The 21617-nt window shown below is 43.1% G+C and overlaps 1 long non-coding RNA gene across 4 annotated transcripts in view; it reads left to right on the top strand.

The window, feature by feature from the left end:
- The window catches only part of LOC307218966, a 176842-nt gene that overhangs the window by 9551 nt on the left and 145674 nt on the right, over positions 1-21617 (top strand). For 2 of the 4 annotated variants that reach the window (XR_013840200.1, XR_013840202.1), the window contains exons 1-2: positions 14993-15049; positions 15711-15764. This is a non-coding gene — a long non-coding RNA (uncharacterized lncRNA). The other 2 variants (XR_013840203.1, XR_013840201.1) reach the window with 2 other exon arrangements.

The raw sequence follows: 21617 nt of genomic DNA, 5'->3' as shown, positions 1-21617 counted from the left end.
GTTGTGTGTGTGTGTGTGTGTGCAATGTGACAGCTGGGTTCTGGAGGGTGATGCTATTTTCCCATGGTAAACCCTGCTCTATTTGACTCACAATAAAAGTTTATATATAATTCACTAACATAACAAAAAGTCATATAAACCATAGGTGAATGACAACATCTCTTAATAAATGTACAATAGAATGAAGCCATCCACTGATGATGAGGAAGATGACGATAATGATAAAAATAACAATATTGCCATCTTCGTTGGTGGATTGCATATTTATTAACAAGTGATGTTTCCTTTATACTATTATTTTCATTCTTATAAGTTAGATTCCCTGCCACCCTTCACAACACCACTCCAGGGTGGTTTACAACAATTTAAAAATGCAGTATCAAAAATAAGTAAAACAGGTCTAACCATACAAGAACATATTCGAGGTATCAGAGGAAAAAACACTGCATCTCTGAAACTAAATCTTGATATCAGGATTTCTTGAATGAAGCCAAGCTTCTGTCAATTGACCATACTGCAAAAGGGAGAATGTGTTTCAAAGCATGACCCAGCCATCATTCAATGGATGAAAAGACAGTACAGTTAAGGTTTAAAGAAAAAGCACTTCTTAGGCGATGAATCTTCCCAGAACTACATTCCATCATCACGACAAAAAGAAGGATTTGGCTTCCAATTTCAAAACATTCTGCTCTTTGTTATTTGACTTTAAAAAGGTAAAGCAGCCCTGAGAGTTAAGTCCAGTTGCGAACGACTCTGGGGTTGCGGCGCTCATCTCACTTTACTGGCCGAGGGAGCAGGCGTTTGTCCGCAGACAGTTTTTCTGGGTCATGTGGCCAGCATGACTAAGCCGCTTCTGGCAAAACCAGAGCAGCGCACAGAAACGCCGTTTACCTTCCCGCTGGAGTGGTACCTATTTATCTACTTGCACTTTGCTGTGCTTTCGAACTGCTAGGTTGGCAGTAGCTGGGACTGAGCAATGGGATCTCACTCTATTGTGGGGATTCGAATCACTGACCTTCCGATCAGCAAGCCCTAGGCTCAGTGGTTTAGACCACAGCACCACCCACGCTTTACGTGAACCAAATTGTCATACTTTTTTCTTCCTATCACCTTGCCCACAGGGTATTTTACTGTAGCCACCATTACATTTGACTGCTGCTTTTATTCACTACAGTCAATGAGATGTTCTCCCCTGGCTTTAATGTCCTGGTGCAGACATAACATTGCTCAGTTGCTTAACCATCCATGGTTAAGGGATAGGGAGTATCCCATGGGAACAAAGCCTCCCTGGGAACACAAAATGGCCGCTGAAGATGTGGCACAGAAATCGTGCAAGGAATAAATTGTGTGGGCATTTCTCACTCTTTTTCAGTTTTGGAGCTAACTATGGTTCCTATAGACAGCATCTTTAAAAGCAGAGACATCACCTTTTAAGATACTAGACAGCATCTTAAAAAGCAGAGAACACCTTGCCAACAAAGGTCCGTATAGTTAAAGCTATGGTTTTCCCAGTATGGAAGTGAGAGCTGGACCATAAAGAAGGCTGATCGCCGAAGAATTGATGCTTTTGAATTATGGTGCTGGAAGAGACTCTTGAGAGTCCCATGGACTGCAAGAAGATCAAACCTCTCCATTCTTAAAGAAATCAGCTCTGGGTGCTCACTGGAAGGTCAGATCCTGAAGCTAAGGCTCCAATAATTTGGCCACCTCATGAGAAGAGAAGACTCCCTGGGAAAGACCCTGATGTTGGGAAAGATGGAGGGCAAAAGGAGAAGGGGACAACAGAGGACCAGATGGTTGGACAGTGTTCTCGAAGCTACCAGCATGAGTTTAACCAAACTGTGGGAGGCAGTGGAAGACAGGAGTGCCTGGCGTGCCCTGGTCCATGGGGTCATGAAGTCGGACACGACTAAACGACTAAACATCGACAATGGTTACTATAACACGTGGGCCATTTAACCCCCAAGAAAGGCACAATAGGCAAACCCATTTCAAACCATGGTAGCAGCCTTTCATCTGATCCCAAGTACGCTTGGTGAAAACACAGTGGCACATGTAGTACTGACCCTAGTTTGTTTTGAAACTATTTTGAAATACCTGTGTGACATGATGGGGTGGGAAAACACGTAAGCTCACTGATACCCACAGTCTTATGCATGGTTATCTAAGAAGGAGACAAAAGTTTATGTGCCCACTATTAGGTCAAACATATTGGCTGCCTCTGGCAGCTGATTTTATGTGTTGCTGTAGAACAGGATGTTGCTAGTTATTTAATTTATTGATTAAAAAGGGATGAGGCATTTGTAAGATTTTCTGCCTCAGGTGCCAAAATAATATGCTCAGTCTTTAGTTCCATGCATTCTGATGGGGGAGGGGTGTCATTTGCTCTTCTGCCTTAGATGGCAAAATGTCTAGAGCCAGCCTTGCATGTCTGTAATAGTGCCATTTAAAAATCTCATCCCAGAGATGAACAACTGCAAACAGAGTCCTTTCTTCATATATATATATATATATATATATATATATATATATATATATATATATTATTTTTTTATTGTTAAAAATAAATTGATTTATTTGGATTAAAATTTTACAGTCACATGTTCAACATACAACATAAAAACAACATTCCAAGGAATCTCTTGGACTTCCTTCCTCCCGTTTGTGGGTCCTATTGTTAATCATTTCCTCCTGAATCTTTTATAATAATCCAAATCTTTAATCTCTTCATTGTATCCAAAATTCACCTTTAAACTACAAGTGATATTCCAATCCTACTAACGAATTTAACTGTTTACAATGGTCTTTAAGATAATTTATAAATTTTCCCCATTCCTTATTAAAATAAGGAATTCCTGATTTCTGATATTTTAAATGCCCCAGCTTCTCTCAAGGTCCTTTTAAACATTTAGTTTGACAGGTTTGAACCACAAAGAGCAATTTCACAATATCTGAATAAGGTTGAAAAGATGTTGGGTTCCGAGTGACACATTAGTTAGAGAGGTGTGGACATTTCATTCAGGAATTTGTAAAGGCTGAATCCCTGAAACATTCCTGGGGCATGCTCAGCTAGACTTGAAGAAGAAGAAGAAGAGTTTGGATTTGATATCCTGCTTTATCATTACCCAAAGGAGTCTCAAAGCGGCTAACATTCTCCTTTCCCTCCCTCCCCCACAACAAACACTCTGTGAGGTGAGTGGGGCTGAGAGACTTCAGAGAAGTGTGACTAGCCCAAGGTCACCCAGCAGCTGCATGTGGAGGAGTGGGGAAGCGGACCCGGTTCACCAGATTATGAGTCTACCACTCTTAACCACTGCACCACACTGGCCCTCTGAAGTGAACGAGAGGCAGGTGGAAGGGATGGTGAGATAATGGCAGAGAGGAAAGGTTGCCACAGGACAGCCACCCTTCCCTACTAAAACAAACAAACATGGAGCGAAGTCAAGAAAGATGATCTCTGATTAGCACAGAATATTCCTTCTCTCTCTCTATCTGACCCAACGAATGGCACACCTTTCTCAGACACCTCCATTCTAACTTTCCCTAGCTAAACCCTACCTTTTGGATTGCAACCAAGATTTAGCCACTCACTTGCCTTGTTCATGTGCCAGTTTAAACCCTAGTTACACTAAACTATGGTTTAAAGATGAACGCACAGTGTGCCCCCCTGTTTCATCTGTCACTGCACTGCTAGGGACCAAACCATGGTCTGACACAGCATTAAGTCCAAACCAAGACTCGTGATTCATTTCCCCACCCCCAAACAAACCATGAGCAATGAGCCAGTGCTCTAAGCTTGGTTACAGCTTGTAGTTTGTTGGTGACAGATATAAGCCAGGGGCCAGAGTTAGGACATAATGCAGCAGCAGGAGCAGGGGAGGGGTGAAGCATCCACAGGTTAACAGTTAAACCATGGCTAACCATGGTATTTATGGTTAACCATAGTTAACCATGGTATTTATGGTCAACCATGGTCAACCATGGTATTTATGGTCTAAAGATACACATGACTGTATGAATCACCACAGGAAAATCCACAGATGTTAGGAGCCCAGTTGGTAGGCTGGGCTGCCTGTAGATGTGGTGGCACAGATGACCCGTTTGCTCTCTTTGACATTAAGTTCTGCACCCCTTGCCCATTCTGGTACCTTAACGTGGCACTGAATTTAAACTAAGGTGCATATCTGACTGAGCATAGGCCATCTTACTTAAGAGGTCATTAGATGATTAGATGCATAATGCATGAAATGCATAATACATACAATCTAGTTGGGGCTGTATATATTAGACTTTAACTTAGCATACAGCGCATTGAAAACTCTTTCAGAATTGAACAATTAATTTAATAACGCATGAAGCTCGCTTATTCTGAATCAAGAAAGGGATATAAAGGAGGTAGCACCAAAAGACCAGAGGGAACAGAAGAACAGGCTAAAAGATACCTCTGTCCGTAACTATAGTCTAAGTGGGAGAAAAGTGCTCAGTGCATATTGGTTGATCAAAACCTGCACCAGAGACACAAGATTCAGGTTTCTCCTAAGGTTGCAGGAGTGTGCTTCCTGCTCTTCTCCAAGCCTCCATCAGGTCTTGGCTGAAGGTGAGGCCCGAATTGCACTATACACTTAAAGCAGCATCAAACAGTTATGGCTTCCCACAAAGAATCCTGGGAACTATTACTTGTTAAGGGTGCTGAAAGTTGTTGAGCATGCATAGGCAAACTCGGCCCTCTAGATGTTTTGGGACTACAACTCCCATCATCCCTAGCTAACAGGACCAGTGGTCAGGGGTAATGGGAGTTGTAGTCCCAAAACATCTGGAGGGCCAAGTTTGCCTATGCCTGTTGTTGAGAAACCTCTATCCCCCCCCCCCGAGCTAAAATTATTAAAGTAGTTTAACAATCAATCCCTCTTTCCAGGGAACTCTGATCAGGGGTGTAGCGTGGGGGATGCCAGCGGGCAACCCAGCCAGATGGGCAGGATATTATTATTATTATTATTATTATTATTATTATTATTATTATACACTTCAGTCTCTAATCTTCCTGACCCACGGGTTCTCATTAGGTAATATTATATTGCATTATTATGTTTTTCAAGTTTCATACTGGGCCAATATGTTCTAGGTTAACTCTGCCCTAAATATAATTTATTTCAGGGTTGAGAATTAATTTCAGCCAGAGGTCCAAACTCCGTTGTGGCCAGTATCCTAGGGAGAGGGGGCACATGTCAGTGGTTGGCAGGGCCAGATGTAAAAAAAGTAGATGGAACCAGTTGGTGTTGCTTTTACCTTTTATTCCATCTACTTTTTTTGCCTCTGGCCCTGCCAACCACTGACAAAGTAGATGGAACCAATAGGTGTTGCTCTTACCTTTTTATAGTGGTCTACCTTCAGAAATGGATTCGTAAACTAAATGAATATTTAATTTTGGCAAAATTAACTGCTATAATAAGAAATCAGTCGAATCAAAAATTAAAAAAGGAGTGGAAATGTTTTGATGAATATATGGCAAAATATTGCTCAAAAAATGATACGCTAATATGCCTAGATTAAAATGTGAAGTACTGGATGGAAGAAAATTAGTAAGGAAAGCTAATAAGAACATATAGATGATTTGAGAAGATTGTGGAATGCAAAGATTATTGTAAATTGTATAATGTCGAGGAAATCGAGTGGGAGCGGAGGGAAGTGGGAGAGAGGAGAAAAGAATAATATGATGGATTGAGAAAATATAAATGTAAACGTATGGTGGAATGGGGAAGAAATGGTGTTGGCTTCGGTACATCTGTATTGTAATATAATATGTGAAAACCGATAAAATAAATAAATAAATAAATAAATAAATAAATAAATAAATAAAGTGGTCTACCTTCCGCCCACGTGAAATTCAGAGGTTCCTGCATGCGCACACACACAGCTCTGTATATTCCATTCAGGAAAGCATTATCCCAAAGACATGTTCCAGCCAGATGAAAGCAGCTAAGAAGGGATCAGAGCAGGATGAATAAGGGGTGTGGCCTGGAGAGGGAGCTTCACCTAGTGAGAGTCTCAAGCCCCAAATACAGAGGTGTGTGGTTGTGGGGCTCATTGGTCCCCCATGCTGGAGTGTCCTGGCTTCATTCCTTTATAGATGCTTTGTGTTGCCTTTGGATGTTTCAGCGAAGAACTGCCTCCATCAATTAATGCTTCTGTAATGTTCCAAGGGGATCTTAGCTTTTATTGGAAAACCACAACACAGAAGAAAACCTAATGGCTTCTTTTAGTGATGCCCATTTCTACTGGTCCTGAAGGACGAACTTAAGTGATGGGAGGAAGACATTTTGGCGGGGGTATATGCTAAAGAATATGATTACTTAATTAGCGGCACCTATTAACTCCCTGCTATATGTAAGCTGATGTGGAGCTTAACAGCGGTGTTATTAATCATGTCTTAATGTAAAAGCGTAACGCACACGCTGCTTTGTAATGTTCTTTCCAAATAGTCCCTGTGGGAATCACAACTTTATTTCATTAAAATGCCTCCCTGCTGTTAATTGATCTTAGGAAAATGTGAACAAATTAACTATGCTTTGAGAGGCTTGGGTGTAAATTTTCTAAGCTTGCGCACTTCGGTGCTGCGGATTAAGAATGCTATGGATCACTCTTCCCCACTGCGATGAACAGCGGGCAGTGCTCTGGCGTTGCTGACCTGGTTTAATTAATAACACTTGGGTAATACGTTTTGCGTGCCAAAGGTTAAAGAAAGGGAAAAGATTGTTTGCAAACTGTAGTGTTTTTCATGCCAGCTGGGACACAGTAGGAATTTGGGTCACGGGCAATTAATTGCAAGTTTTAATGACTCCTCTTGTGTGAAACAAATGCTATTCTTTAGCAGGGATGATTGATGAATATTTAGCTCAGTTGATTTTGGAAAGATTAAAGTGCTCAGTATTTTGTTTAAAAGTGCACAAAAGACCCAGGGTAGTAATATATATAATTTTCTCTCTATATTAACAGATATTATGGGGGGGGGGACCATATATTTTCTCCCCTGCATGTGGTTTTCTGTGAATAAGTACTGTACATTAAAGAAAGCATCATCAATAAAAGGAGGAAAAAAGATTTGGTCACATTAAGTAGTTATCACTATCCTCAGGGAAGTGCATTTGCGTAGTCTGAGAGTACACTTTTTAAACACCTTTTAAGAAACCTCTAACTACTATAATTCTTGGTCAGTTGACACAAAGCTATAAAGTTCACCAATGTAACAAAGTAGTATCCAAATTTAAACCCATTGACCCTGATTCAGCTTTGCTGAGCCTGTTCCTTAGATACCATAAATGAAAAACCTCATGTGTGGGTCATCCTCAGCCCTGTCTGGCTGTTGGGGCTATGCACATAGAAACCCAGTTAGAAAATTAATCATAGCTTCAACCAGCTTTCAGAGGAGAGAATGGGGAAGCAGCGCTAATCTTTCCTCCCAATTCTTTCTGCCTCCAAGAAGTGGACTGATGCTATTTGCGTGGGGGGCCATGGCCTCGGGCACAAAATTCTGAGGTTGTGCAACTACGCACCCCCATGCAGGTGCCAGCTTCCATGGGGATGCCTGCCCCACCCCGGCAAAAGTGGCAGAACAGCCGAGGCCCACGGTGAACAAGCACGTACAGAGGTATGTGAGCAAAGAGCGACCCCAGCACAACATGGAACGGGTCTCCTCTTTGTGGGCATGGGGGGGGATTGTGTCCACCAAGGGCTGTGCCAGCTGGCCAGGCTCCCCCCTGTGCAGGCAGCTGGTGCTGCATGGCCCCATTTGGCTCTTGTGGTGGTGGGGCGCTCCAGTCGTGTCAGCAGCTTGCCTGCCCTGGGCACCAGCAACCCATGCTACACTGCTGAACATACCCTCCAAAATTCCTCAGGTGAAAATAGGGACATTTCTCACACACACCCCAAATAACCCTCCTTGACTTCCCATTTTTTGCTTCCCCCCTCCACAGAGCATCTCCTATCGAAAGAAGGGTAAGTGCCACAACCACTTCACCAATGGGACACAGCCTGAGAAAACCTCTTAATCCCAAACTTATTCTATTTTATTCTTTGGTAGAAATACAAAAAATAAAAACACACACCAAGAAATAAATTGTAGAAAAGGGCAAGATTAGACACAGAGGCACAAAGTAATTTTTCCCCATAACCAAGACCCCTTGCACTCTGCTCTGCTACCACTTTCTTCCTGCCCAGGGCAGTTTTGCCCCTCAGAGCCTGCGTATCACATAGGGCTGGGTCTTGGGGGCAGGAACCTCTCCTCTTCCTTGCCCACTCTCCAGCAGCTGCTATGAACTGCCCAAGGGAGGAGGCCATGGAGAGGCAATGGGATGCTTCCTCGCAGTCGCAGCTGCCGCTCGGAACAAGCACCTCCTCCTCCCCGAGGTTAGTAGTGGCGGCACTGGCAGGGGAAATAGGGACATTTCGGGATCAAATCAGAAGCTGGGATAGCTTTCATAATTCCAGGACTGTTCCTGGAAAGTTGGGACACTTGGAGAGTATGCAAGTATCTTACTGAGGTTATAAGCATGCAGCTCTTTTTGCTCTTTGCCCTGGACTGGGCATTCCAGTTCTTACCATATGGATGCTAATATAAATCCCAAAAGTGAACAGAGACCATTCCATATAGATTAGATAATGTATCTTTCATACTTCTCTAAATCTAATTAAATTTGTCCATTTCTTTTGTACATAAGTGAATCATTTTTATTATTTTTAATTTTTTTGGAATCAAATATGACTCCTGTCCCGACTTTCCCATTTACTAGTCATTCAATCCTGGCAATCTTATGGCAATAAAAACTGCTACAAGCCCGTGTTTTTCTCCTTTAAGCAATCCCTCATTCTAGTTAAGCAATGCTCAGTTGGTAGAGCGTGAGACTCAATCTCAAAGTCATGAGTTCAAGCCCCACGTTGGGCAAAAAGATTCTTGCATGGCAGGGGGTTGGACCAGATGACCCTCACAGTCCCTTCAACTCTCCAGTTCTGTGATTCTATGAATGATAGCTCTGGATTTAACAGCATGTCATAACCCAAGGTTAGATTAAACTACAGTGCTTCCTTCCAGAAGATCACAACCTTTACATGTAAGAAATACTTACATATGGGTGTATTAATCACAGAGCTGAAAGAAAAACCTGAGAAAGAAATGCACACACATTCAAATTCACAAACATTCAGCCACAGCATCTCTTTCTCTGAAATAGTCAATTGGAACTGAGTCTTGGCCTTGGTCCAGTGAAACCCAAATCCAACTGTGTGGCTCTAGGCATGTCAGATCAGAAAATGATACCTCCTTCCAATTGTGGCCTCCACCTTTCTAAATTAATTACTTATTACACATCTGCATCTAATCCATCACAAGACACCCCTAAAGACCACAGGGTTGAGTATATCAGCTTATTTAGATTTTTCTTTTTCTTTTTGAGAAGCTGACCGTGCTGTGCAGGTGGCAGGCAAACATTTGCATGGGATGTGCAGGTTGGAAGTGGTACCCTGCTTTCAGTTTAACAGCTAGACCGCTAGATGAAGCAGAGCTGGACAGCCTGTGGCTCTAGGGCCTTCAGCAACCGTCAGCCTAATTTTCTGTAGCCTGCAGCTTAATTTCAAAAGCCTTCTACACGTGATCAGTTCAGACTTGAGGCAAGAGCAGCCTGTGCCTCCCATGGCAGGCTACTGGAAAGGGAAAGAGAGAAAAAGAGAAAGGTGGAGCTGATGGGAACCGTAATCTAACATCATCTGAAAGGCCCTCTATGATTGCTTTTCCTGGAATGAAAGCATACTCAAAAGGGTCTTCCATTTTTTGAGAGGCCTCTCAGGTCTGTTCTCACTTCCTGTGTGCTCTCAAAACTGCAGTCTGAAGCTCCACACCAGACTCACAGTTCTGACTTTACCTTTCAATGCTCTGCAGAATTTTAAAGTCTGCTTTCCTTTCTGTCCATTGCTGACAAGCCTACTGCTGCAGGAGTTTCAGTGAAAAAAACAACAATCAATTATGAAGGCCATGGATAAAAGGGTTTTGCATGGTGACAGAACAAACAGATTGGAATAGTTTGCTTTAGACGGAGGGAGGAGAGGAGGAGGAGATGTGATCAAAGTGCACACAAAGCAGCAAATGACATTAAGAAGGTGGATCGGGAACTTTTGATATCGGGAAAAGCCAACATTAAATAATGTCAAAAGTGTCAGATTCAAAACAGATGAAAGGACATTTTGATTTGAGCCTGTTGTGGCAGTCATCGCCATTGGCCATCCTTTCTCTTTCCCTGACTTCACAGAGCAGAGGGTAAGTCGCTTATTGTTATATGTGTTGTACCTTTTTCAAAAGGTGTTTCAATGGGAACATCACGAAGGTTGATCATGTTTTGCTGTGGATCTGTCCATGTCAGTTATGGCTGCCAATGAACTCGTGGGATTTCTTCAGTAAACATGCCACGTGTTTTCACCCTGGTGATATTAACCGACCAATCAAAATTGGGGTAATAAAACCAGCCAATACTTTCTCACCTTTACTCTTCTGAAGCCCCCAGTCAGCTGTGTTGTGAGCTTTGCAGAGGGATGAAGAAATCATTCTCAGAGACTTGCTGAATCTGTGACCACTTTGGACTGGGATATGTGTGCTAGAGAACAGAGAACAGAGAATTATGTGGAGCGGTTTGGGGGTCTGTTAAAAGAGAAGTATCAAATGTAGCATGAAATAACTCATTCCATCAGCTTGTGCAATGGAGCTGGCCCCTCCTGTCCCTGTGTATTCCCCTCTTCAAATCTGCTCCAGAGGACTGGAGCAGGGTGGGGGGGAATGGACCCAGAACAGATTGTGTGGGTGTTCATAGGAAGCAGAAGGGTAAAAGTTGGGTGGATGATGCCCTAACAATCCAGTCACCACAGACAGTGGCATTATGAGGATGGTCACTGCAGTCATTCAAGTGGCTAAAATGGCATGGGGTTAGAGCTGCACACCTTATGCCTATTCATGTACGCGACGACAGCAGCGAGGATATTACTGGCCCAAAGATGGAAAGAAGACAAGGTTCCAACAGGAGACGAATGGCTAATGAAGATGATGGACTATGCCGAAATGGCGAAATCGGCTGGGAAAATCAGAGGCCAGGACGAGAAGAATTTTAAGCAGGAATGGGGGAAATTTATAATGTATTTAAGAGAACACTGTAAACTGCTAAAAACTGGCAGGATTTGAGTCATGCTTTTAATGTATGAAAAACCATGGGAAAATGGATTACTTTTTCTTTCTTTTTTTACAAATTAGAGAAAATAAGATAAGCAGTTGGGGGGGGGGATTGACAATGGTAACCATGGAAGGGCAGAGGGAGGTCAAAGGATTTGGAGAATCCTAAATAAAGAGGTGATTGGTGTGTTTGAATTTAAATTTGTTATGTAAAACATATATATATATATATATATATATATATATATATATATATAGTAAAGAGCTACACACCTTCCCCAAAAAAACTTCGAAAACCCTTATTCTTAACTATTCTGGTTCCTGGCACTCAGAGCCCATTCTTGCAAACTGTTCATGCCCTTCAACATACGCAAGGCTGCGAGAGAGAAATGGTGGCTGCAACAGAACCCCCAGTTTGGCATTGGTTGGATCTCTATGCAAGTGCATGGCTTTCAGTCTTTTGGCTGGCTCATGCCTACAAGCAGTAGAAGACTCATGGCAAAGCTGGGAGCAGTGTCTGCATAGAACATCCACCACAGCTATTTCAGAGAAAACACAATAATTAATGTATAATGTCAATGTTACAAGTTTCTTGGGGGAAAATGATGGAAAGCAAAATTAATCTGCTTTCCATGGGGGGGGGGGATAAACAGAAAGGAGGCAAGTTAGCTCTGTTAGTTTATATTTTCTTCTTTTTTATCAAACTGCACAAAGTTTGAGGGATTTCTCTCTCTCAAAATTAAGTTTGCCATTCTGGGCATCTTCCTAGCTGTGGCACATGCTGTTCCTTCTACGGAGAAGCTGGCTCTTTGACTAAAAGAAGGAAGAAGGAAGCCAGGCGGGCAAGCCAAGAGCCTGCAAAGAGCTCTGGCACCTCCAGGCTTTCCACAGCACCGTTAATGTCTTGCTTTCCGCCCAAAAGTGCACTGTAGAGGAAATAAATGTGTAATTATATTTCCAAGACAATCCACTTGTAGGTGAATTTATTGGGTGCAATATAAATCAAAGTGAGCGTCTTTAACAAGTGTTTTCGTTACCGACTTGTGGCTAAAAGAGATAAACAAATATGCTAATGGCCCTTCTGAGGTGCATTTTGACCAAATGTTTCTGGAGGCAAAGCATGCGCTCCTCGGATATTGAGCGATGTGTCCTGTCCTCCCATGAGATGTGTGGCTGCTGCATTGAAAGGGGTTCAGGAGAAGGTCATGAGACATTCCTGGTGGAGGAAAATGAGGGGGTTTGCCATCTTTTGCTATCCCCTGCAACAAAGCTACTCTGGAAGGTTGTGGGACCATCCAGAAGGGAGGGGCTATAGGGAAAAGGAGGAACTGATTAAAATCACCCCTCCTTCCCTATGACAGGGGCCTCTGCAGGATTTCAGTTCCTTCTCTGAATGAAAGGAACACTGGATCCATCCCATTATCTGTAATAATAATAATAATAATAATAATAATAATAATAATAATAATTTTTTATTTATACCCCGCCCTCCCCAGCCAAGGCCGGGCTCAGAGCGGCTTACAAGCAATAATAAAAACAAGATGAATGATTACAACTTAAAAACAAAAATAAAATACAACATTAAAATAATGGAACATTAAAATATTAAAATGTAGCCTCATCGCAGGAGGAGAAGGAAAAGAAAAAAGAAAGAGAGGGAGGGAGGGAGGGAATCAAATTGGCTCCAACTCTGTCTTACAGGCCCTGCGGAAAGAAATCAGATCCTGCAGGGCCCTGGTCTCATGAGGCAGAGTTGAAAAGGCCCTGGCTGTGGCTGAAGCCAATCTAACTTCCTTATCTGTAGGAAGGTATTGTTAGCTATTTGTAAGGAACCTTGTCAGGGACACGTCCAGCAGAGAGGAATCTCCAGAGGAAGAGGAATTGGCTGCACCTGAGTCTCCATCTCCAGAGAAGGAGAAATTGGCTGCTGTCAGGTGTGCATGCAGGAGCCAGGCCCTGTGACCAATAGGACTTTGCAGGACTGGGGCCTTCCTAAGTTTGTTCTGAAGAGGCAAGGCGCAGCCTCACAGGTGAGGCCGATTGGTAACTCACAGCACCTGGTGGCAAGAGCTGGGAAGGGATATTAGGTCAGCATTTCCCTTCGGTTCTTTGCCACAGCAACTTGTTTCCTGCCTTGCTGTGCTTGGCTTCTTGCTTCCTGATCCTTGAACCTTGGCTTCATGACTCCTTGCTTCTTGATCCTCAGACCCTTGAGTTCCTGACTCCTGGCTTCTGGACCCCCGTTCCTGCTCCCACCCCGCCATTTTGCCCCCAGTCCTGACGTCCCCTGTCGGGACTTTGATCACCCATGAACATCTGCACCTGAGTCTCCAAGAAGTAGGAGGTGATCACACAGGGCCCCCGGACGTTTGACGGTCTATTGACCCTGTGCCACCACTGTAATTGCGTTCTTCACTGCCACCAACCCGTTTCTCACGGGTACACACGGAGTCTAGTCAGTTGGTAACATTAACAAATAATCAAGTTTTTTATAGGCATGAACAAGCTTATGGTTTCAGTTAATTTTTCTTGGCAGTTTCTTAATCTTAGTTCCTTAACTGTCTTATTTGTTCCTAACAACTTCAAACTGCTTATCCCAACTATCTATCTATCTGACTTCACCTAACCATTCCTCTCACTCTCTCATCACACAACTCGCCCAACCCACAGACTATTCCTCCCTCCTCCTTCTTCAACTCCCAACTCTCAACTGACTCTCACACAACTCCCTCTCTAATCCTAACTCCTCCTATCAGTTTCCACTGGCCAATCACATCACACTCATTTTAACCCTTTCCTTATGACCCACCTAGGAGGCAAATGCCACACGGAGCAAGTGATTAGAGCAGAGGTGGGGGAAGATGTGGCGTATATCTGGCCTTGGGAGGGGTCAGAAGCCAGTCGAGTCAACTGACTGGCAGCAAAGGATGAGTTGTGGAAGCTTGCTGTAAGTCTGTTATTGAGAAATAAACCTCAGCTACTTAAACTGCCAGCGTTCCGTGTCTTGTTTGGAAGAAGCGCTAAACCTGACAAACATATATGCCTTACAGAAATAGTTTTCTGTTTACTTCTCAGGCTGGCAACAGGTGTTATTTACAAACTCCTCCAGACAGCATCTGCAGGAAGTCCCCACACCTCTCACATTAACAGTCAAGGCAGAATGCACAGAATATAGCCAGCCAACCACAGGAGCCAACTCTTGGGGGCTGAGAGGACTTCAGCCCCCCAATAAAATATCTGAGGGGGCTGGGCTCCCCAAAGTTGGTGGGCATTGCTATTTAAATGGTGTGTGTGTGCACTGTGTCATGTGATCAATTATGTAGGGTGGGTCTTACCTGGCCCTACAGAGGGGATGTGGATGGCACTGAGCTTCTTGGGATTGCCAATCAGAAGGTCGGTGATTCGAATCTATGTGATGGGGTGCGCTCCTGTTGCTCTGTCCCAATTCCTGCCAACCTAGCATTTCGAAAGTACGCCAGTGCAAGTAGATAATTAGGCACCACTGCGGCGGGAAGGTGAACAGTGTTTCCATGCACTCTGGTTTCCGTTACAGTGTTCTGTTGTGCCAGAAGAACAATTTAGTCATGGCCACATGACCTAGAAAGCTGTCTGTGGACAAACGCCGGCTCCCTTGGCCTGAAAGATGAGCACCACAACCCCATAGTCACCTTTGACTGGACTTAACCATCCAGGGATTCTTTACCTTTTTTTTTAACTTGGGCCTCCCCAATATTTTATTCTGTTGGCATCCCTGCAACCAACTCCCAACTGCCAACTGCCAACTGCCAACAACTGCCAACTGCCACCTCTTTTCCCTAATGCCATCTATTCTACAGATACTAACAGGTATATGTAGTACTGTTGCTTACGTTTGCCCTCCCAGCATTCTACCTGGTTTCTTAGAGTATTTTTTATTCAGAAAATTTCTCAAAGTTCCTTCCTGCTCCCTCGAGATGTTTGTGCATATTGTATATGTAAGACAACCTACACTTGGGCTCCAATTCATCATTCATGGCATTCATGTGATGTAGGTATAATTGGTTTAATTAAGGCTAATGATCATCTACCACTGCTGAATAGGTACCCCAGATGGTATATGCCATATGGCATGCCCACAGTGAAAGGTGCCTTCAGAAAAACACCACAGCAGGGACAGAGTGGGTTGCCAGGGTGGGGGTGGGGGGAGGTGGTCAAACAAGCCAGAAAACAATTGTGGATTAAACTGGAAAATCCTTGATTCAGAGCAATTGTTGATTATCATAAAACTGGAGCACATGTTGGAAAATAAAAGAGAAGCAACATTTGCTTTGTTTGTTGCATTGCCATTAGTCTCCTATTTCTTGGCTTTCCCTGAAGAGGTTGACAGGGCATTTGGAGCCCCATTCAGCAAGCAAAGCACTTTGCACAACATTAATTAGGATAATTTGACAGTATCCTAGGACCAAAATCTCCTGTGACTGGGTAGCAAAAAAAATGACAAAAAATATTTATATTTTAATCTACCCAGGTATAACAGAGGATCACATCAGCCTTTGCAGAATTGGAAGGATTTGAAGGGACTGTAAGTTAGCTGAAAAATTTTGGTCTTCCATGTTGCAACCGTCTAGAGTTTGCTATTGATGAGAGTTTTACAACAGTGTTGGGAGGTAGGCAGGGTTGGAAGAGAATGGGCTAAGTATTCAGGGATAGGAGACAAATGAGTGCTGAATGCCCCCCTCCAATGTATTTAAGGCACCAGAGGATCCTGGGTTCAGACCTACAGACCTTACACCTATAGTAGTGTAGCAGAACTAAGCTGATATTAGTTGCCATTTTTTTTGAGAATCTATTTCCCAGCACTGCAAAGTAAGAGAGGGAGGGAGGGAGAGGGGGCAGGGTCAATTAGGGCTAAAATTCAAGAAGGAAAAGGATGCAGATACAGCAGCCAGGAGAAACACTGTTATTAAACAGGGTTAAAAAGAAATACAGAAAAGATGACTATTTATGCAATTTAAGTGCTACAGGGAAGCATTTCTGTCTCGTTAAATAGCTATTTTTGATTTGAAAAACAAATTGAGAAATAGCGTACTAGTTTCCTTGGACAAGATGTTTATATATTTGTTAAATTTATAACCTGCCCTTCCCCATATTTAAAACGTTTATAAACATTAAGAAGATCTAACAACAGTTACATACTCTCAGAGTTGATAGTTTCAAGGCTCCCAGGAGCAATCTTTTTCAGCCATTGAAAGCATTGGTGAAAAGAGATGTTTTTAACTTCCTCCTGGCAAGGCATTCCGCAAATGAGGAACCACAACTGAGAAGGCCCTGTCACAGCTCAGCACCAACCAAAGTACACAGTGGTGGCAATGTAAACTACTATATCAGGTCAAATTCATACTGTGCATGTTTTATTTGAGCCAAAATTTAGTAAATAAAGCTGCACAGCATTAACTATATTAGTTGTTTCATCCCCAGATTTCAATGCATGTGAATGCCTTATTAGTTTTCTCTCACTTTTCTTTGTGGGAATACACAAATTATTCAACGTTGCTTGAATTGCACCTGCCTGATAATTTATGAGCGCTTGGTTCAGAAACATCAATTTCTTCATTTTAGGAATTCTTAGGAAGAATTCTCTTGTCCAGGAGAGTGACTTGATCAATATTAATTGGCTCCGTGAACTGGTTTCTAGAAAGGAAATTCAATGTCCCAGTGGGATTATGGCATTAATTTTCCCTGTGAAAACACACACTGGGTAATATTACTCTAATAAATTCCATACACACACACTGTCAGACGTAGCGTGGTCCAAAGAAAAGCTCTAGCACTGTCTTTTATGTCACTAATATTGTAGCGGACCAGGTTCCAATGAGCGGAGGTCAATACAGCATCTGTCTTTTTTTATCTTTCATACCTACTCATGCATACTGTGGAGCTATTTTAGGAATCTCTGGGGTATAGCATAAGCTGGGATTTAATGGCTTGGAACCTACCATTTCAAGAGATATTTTGACAAGCTGCTAGCCTGTAGCACCTTATTCATCTCCCTCCCCCTCCGTCCTTCACAGAGGGGAACTAAATTGGCAGCAGATTTTACATGCCAACTTAACATCTCTCCTTTGTAGAGATCCTCCAATTGAAAACTGGTGATGTGCATAATTGAGCAACTGTAGACTTTGCAAGAGCCATTCTCCCCTTTATTGTATTACAGACACCTGCAGTGCTTCCTAATATGAGCTTACAGAACTACAAACACACATGGAGAGACAGTGGAGAGGCAAGAAGGGACTTTGCTACTCCTATAGGTAGCTAGATCTTCACTGTAGTGGTTAGAACAGCCTTTCTCAACCTGTGGGTCCCCAGATGTTGTTGAACTACAACTCCCATCACCCCTAGCTAGCAAGGCCAGAGCTCAGGGATGATGGGAGTTGTAGTCCAACAACATCTGGGGACCCACAGGTTGAGAACCACTGGGTTAGAATTTTGGACTAGATCCTGGGAGACCAGGGTTCAAATCCCCACTCAGCCATGAAGCTCACCTGAGGCCAGTCACAGTCTCCCAGGATTGTTGTGGGGTTAAGTTATGGGGGGGGGACTATTTATGCCACCTTGAGCTCCTTAGAGAAAGAGGTGAGATATAAATGCAGCAAAGAAATAAAAGAAAAAAATCAAACTCCTATTTCCAACTAGAACCAACATTGCAGAGATAAAGCAGGAATGCTCTGAGGCATAAAGGGTGATTCCAAGCTGGGAGCTGTCCAGCACCTTGGTGCTGAATTTTTTTTAAGGTACTCTCTTAGTTTAAAGGTGGCCCAGATATGGACATCAAAAGCTGATCCTCCAAGGTCATGTGGGTCCTAGCATCTGTGTGAGCATGCCTCACAATCACGCCAGCCCTGTATGTAAGTCTGTCTTTTAAAAAATCTAATGTAGGTGGTTGCGTTTCAGGTTTTCTCTAATTACCAGCAGGTCAGTCATAAAGTCTGCATGTAGTTTTTTCTCTAATAACAACAGATATGCACAACCCCCCAAAATGTATTATTTTTGCCTCACCTAGCTGTCTAGTCACTAAAATTTTATTTCCCCTTTAAAGTAGCGACATGTCAGAAGAACATACACTCATTCAAACAAGCGTATCAGAAAAGCCTGGGGAAAGAATGGAGGGAAACCATTTGTAGGAGCAGGGGACATAATGTTCAATATCAAACATAAACAATAGTCAGAAGCAACCTTGCTTAAGAATTCATCAATGTTTGTCAGCAGGAAAAAGAGGTGATTAATTTTTTTGTTCATTTTGCTAAGAGATGTATATAATTATTTTTCCCCCTTTAGCTTTGCAAGCTCATAAATATCTCCAGGCTGGTTCTCTCCCCGTTTTTGTTTCTAACCCTTTCTGATAGAAGAATTGTTTGTCGAAGCAATGCAAACTTGTGCAAATATGCATGAACTTCAATCATGCTCGTGGGTTTTAGTAAGATTTAACCAACCAAGGGAGAAATGGGTTCACTAGTCTAGAACTCATGTATTTGAAGCTTTGGGGCTTTCTTTTCTCAGCCACACCACACAACTGCACAACCCCACCATGCCTGAAGTGGGAGAAAAAGAGAAGCGGGAGGGTTACAAAGTGAGAGACAGAAGAGGGCATGGGATGTTCTGGCCAGACATAATTATCTCCACATGGAAAGGTGCAATATGGCTGTAAAGGTAAAGGTACCCATGACCGTTAGGTCCAGTCGCAGATGACTCTGGGGTTGCAGCGCTCATCTTGCTCTATAGGCTAAGGGAGCCAGTGTTTGTCCGCAGACAGTTTCTGGGTCATGTGGCCAGCATGACTAAGCCACTTCTGGTGAACCAGAGCAATGCATGGAAACACCATTTACCTTCCCGCCGGAGTGGTACCTATTTATCTACTTGCACTTTGACATGCTTTTGAACTGCTAGGTTGGCAGGAGCTGGGACCGAGTAACGGGAGCTCACCCCATCGAGGGGATTTGAACCGCCAACCTTCTGATTGGCAAGCCCTAGGCTCAGTGGTTTAGACCACAGCGCCACCTGCGTCCCTCTAGTATGGTTGTAGGTCTACCTGAAAATAATTGGGGTGGCATCCAACCCAACCTCAAGCCCTGCATCTTCACTCAATGGAAAGGTGTGTTGTAGGATGACATTTGTTGCTCTTAGGGGAAGCTATCCCAATGGCAGCACCACTGCCACTTAACTGGACAGTGCAGGGAGGAAGCAGGGTCATGGTTAGTTCAGGGCTGGCCAAGGGTTAGTTCAGGCTGGCCAAGGCCAGAATGAAGTTGTTGGGGCAGTGCCCCATTTGCCTGAACCACTGCTCGTTTCCTTACAAAACCTCAAGGAGACTCACCACAAGAACCATAAAATACAACAAAACCTCAAAGCAAAACAGGAGAGCAGACTAAGAAATAAAAACAATTAAGAAACCAGCAATCAATATTTCCTAAATCATTGTCGTCGTCATTTCCCAAGGGAGTGACAAAAGCCAGGTGGTAAATTTTGACACCACAATGGAAGGTCAATAAGGGTGTGTCCAAAGTTGAGCAGGTCAACAGAAAAGACACCTTTCCTCAGTCTAACCAGAAATTGGTTCCAATCTGAGAGGACAACCTCTATAGATCATCTTAATATGCTGGCAGCTCATATGGGATAAGGGTGTCCTTCAAGCCATTAAACTCTTTAAAGGTCAAAACCAGCACTTTGAACTGGGTCCAGAAACAAATAGGTTGTGTTGTTCCAGTCACAAAGTGACATGTTCCTGGTTGAATGGACCATGCCAGGATTAGATTGAAAAACTGTCTTCTGCTCTGCCATTTGGAGCTTGTCATCATTAATTAAATAGCCCAGAAAGCATTTACAAATAACTCATTCTTATTTTGAGGGCAGGAGGAGGAAGTTCTAAATTCAAATAATAGTCAGCACAAAAGAAGGAACTTCCAGCCTTTGTTCCTCATCCACAGGAAGCAAATGTTACCTCAGTTCTTCCAGGGTTTTCCTGGGCCCTCCTTTCACTGCTCTCCTTCCAGCAGCCATCTCTCTGTGGGTCATCCTTTTCTTGATTCTTGCCAAAACGCATGTGGTTCTTCCTATTATTGCCATCAGTTGAAGCAGCATGGGGATGTCCTTTAAAAGTTAATTTTAGATTTAAATAAACATGTGGTTTAGCACAAAGATATGCTTCAGTTCCTAAAGACCTACAGCTTCCCAGTACTATAATTGATTGTTTGCCCACCTGGGGACCAAAGGTATGATATTTTCCCTTATTGAACTGCTTTTGTGGGCATTTGTCTTCGATTAAAGCTTGACGCTATCACTTTGCTTCTACATACTTATTAGTTTCAATACAAACTCCTTGCTTGACAGGTCAGACTAGCAGCCTTCAGGCTTGCTTGTGGCTTCACCTTGTGGTGAGCTCCAGAGCTGCACCTTGCAGCTTCTATCTAAGGCTCAGGACCAGCCCACCTGTAAGGCAAGGTGAAGTGACTGCCTCAGGTGGCAGGATCCACACGGGCAGAAGATTCGGCTTCCAAGGAATGCATTACTGTTGTGGTGGCAGTGACAACCGCAATGCCTCCTTGGCAGCTCTCATAATGTCACCTCTACAGCGGCCTCTCAGTGAATTGGGGTTGCTGTTGCTCACCTCTCACCCCTAGGAAGGAAATAATGGGGGCTGCCCCCAGGGGTCTCCTGTGTGTCACACACTGTGTAGCATTAGATATTATGGGATGTCAAGGGGAGAGGAAGAAGAGACACAGGATTTGGCTGCTTCTTCTTGTTGGCAGTCATGTGGAGCCCAGAATGTCTACATCCAGTCTTTGAGGAAGAGAATAAATAACTTATTTGTTCTCTATTCATCTTCTTTCTTAAATTTTGTATTTTTGCTTTTAAATAAAATAAAAAATACTCTAAACAGGGTGTGGGGGGTGCATGTGGGTGTGTCCATGTCTCTCTATGTGTGTTCCAGTTCAAAAAATAAAATCCTAAGCCTGAGTTTCCTGTTGGGTTCTTCTTCTTCTTCTTCTTTTTTAGCATCCATCAGTGCCCGCAGCCTGGTGTTACTTACGAGCTGCTTGTGTTTTCTATTGATTTGGAGGTCATTTTTAATTGAACAGAAGAAGAGGAGTCTTTAAAAATTGGCACCACTTAACCAAACTTAAGCACTTTTTAAGTCTAAGCATTTTAGGTGGGGGAGAGTGAAGAAATTCGAAATCAATGGAAAAATGTTTACTCAGAAATAAGTCCCATTAAGTTCAATGGGGTTTATTCCCAATTATGCTGGTGTAGTATGGTGGCATGAAATATTTACATCACAACATAATAAGAGCCCTGCTGCATCACTCATATAATCCATCATCCTTTTCTCATAGTGACCAACCTGATGCGTATGGGAAACTCACAAGGAGCAGCTGAGTGG

The sequence above is a fragment of the Podarcis cretensis genome, assembly GCF_951804945.1.
Source record: "Podarcis cretensis genome assembly, chromosome: 6".
Taxonomy (NCBI): Eukaryota; Metazoa; Chordata; class Lepidosauria; order Squamata; family Lacertidae; genus Podarcis; species Podarcis cretensis.
The sequence above is the reverse complement of the archived record's forward strand: the minus strand, read 5'-3'. Positions and strand labels throughout refer to the sequence as shown.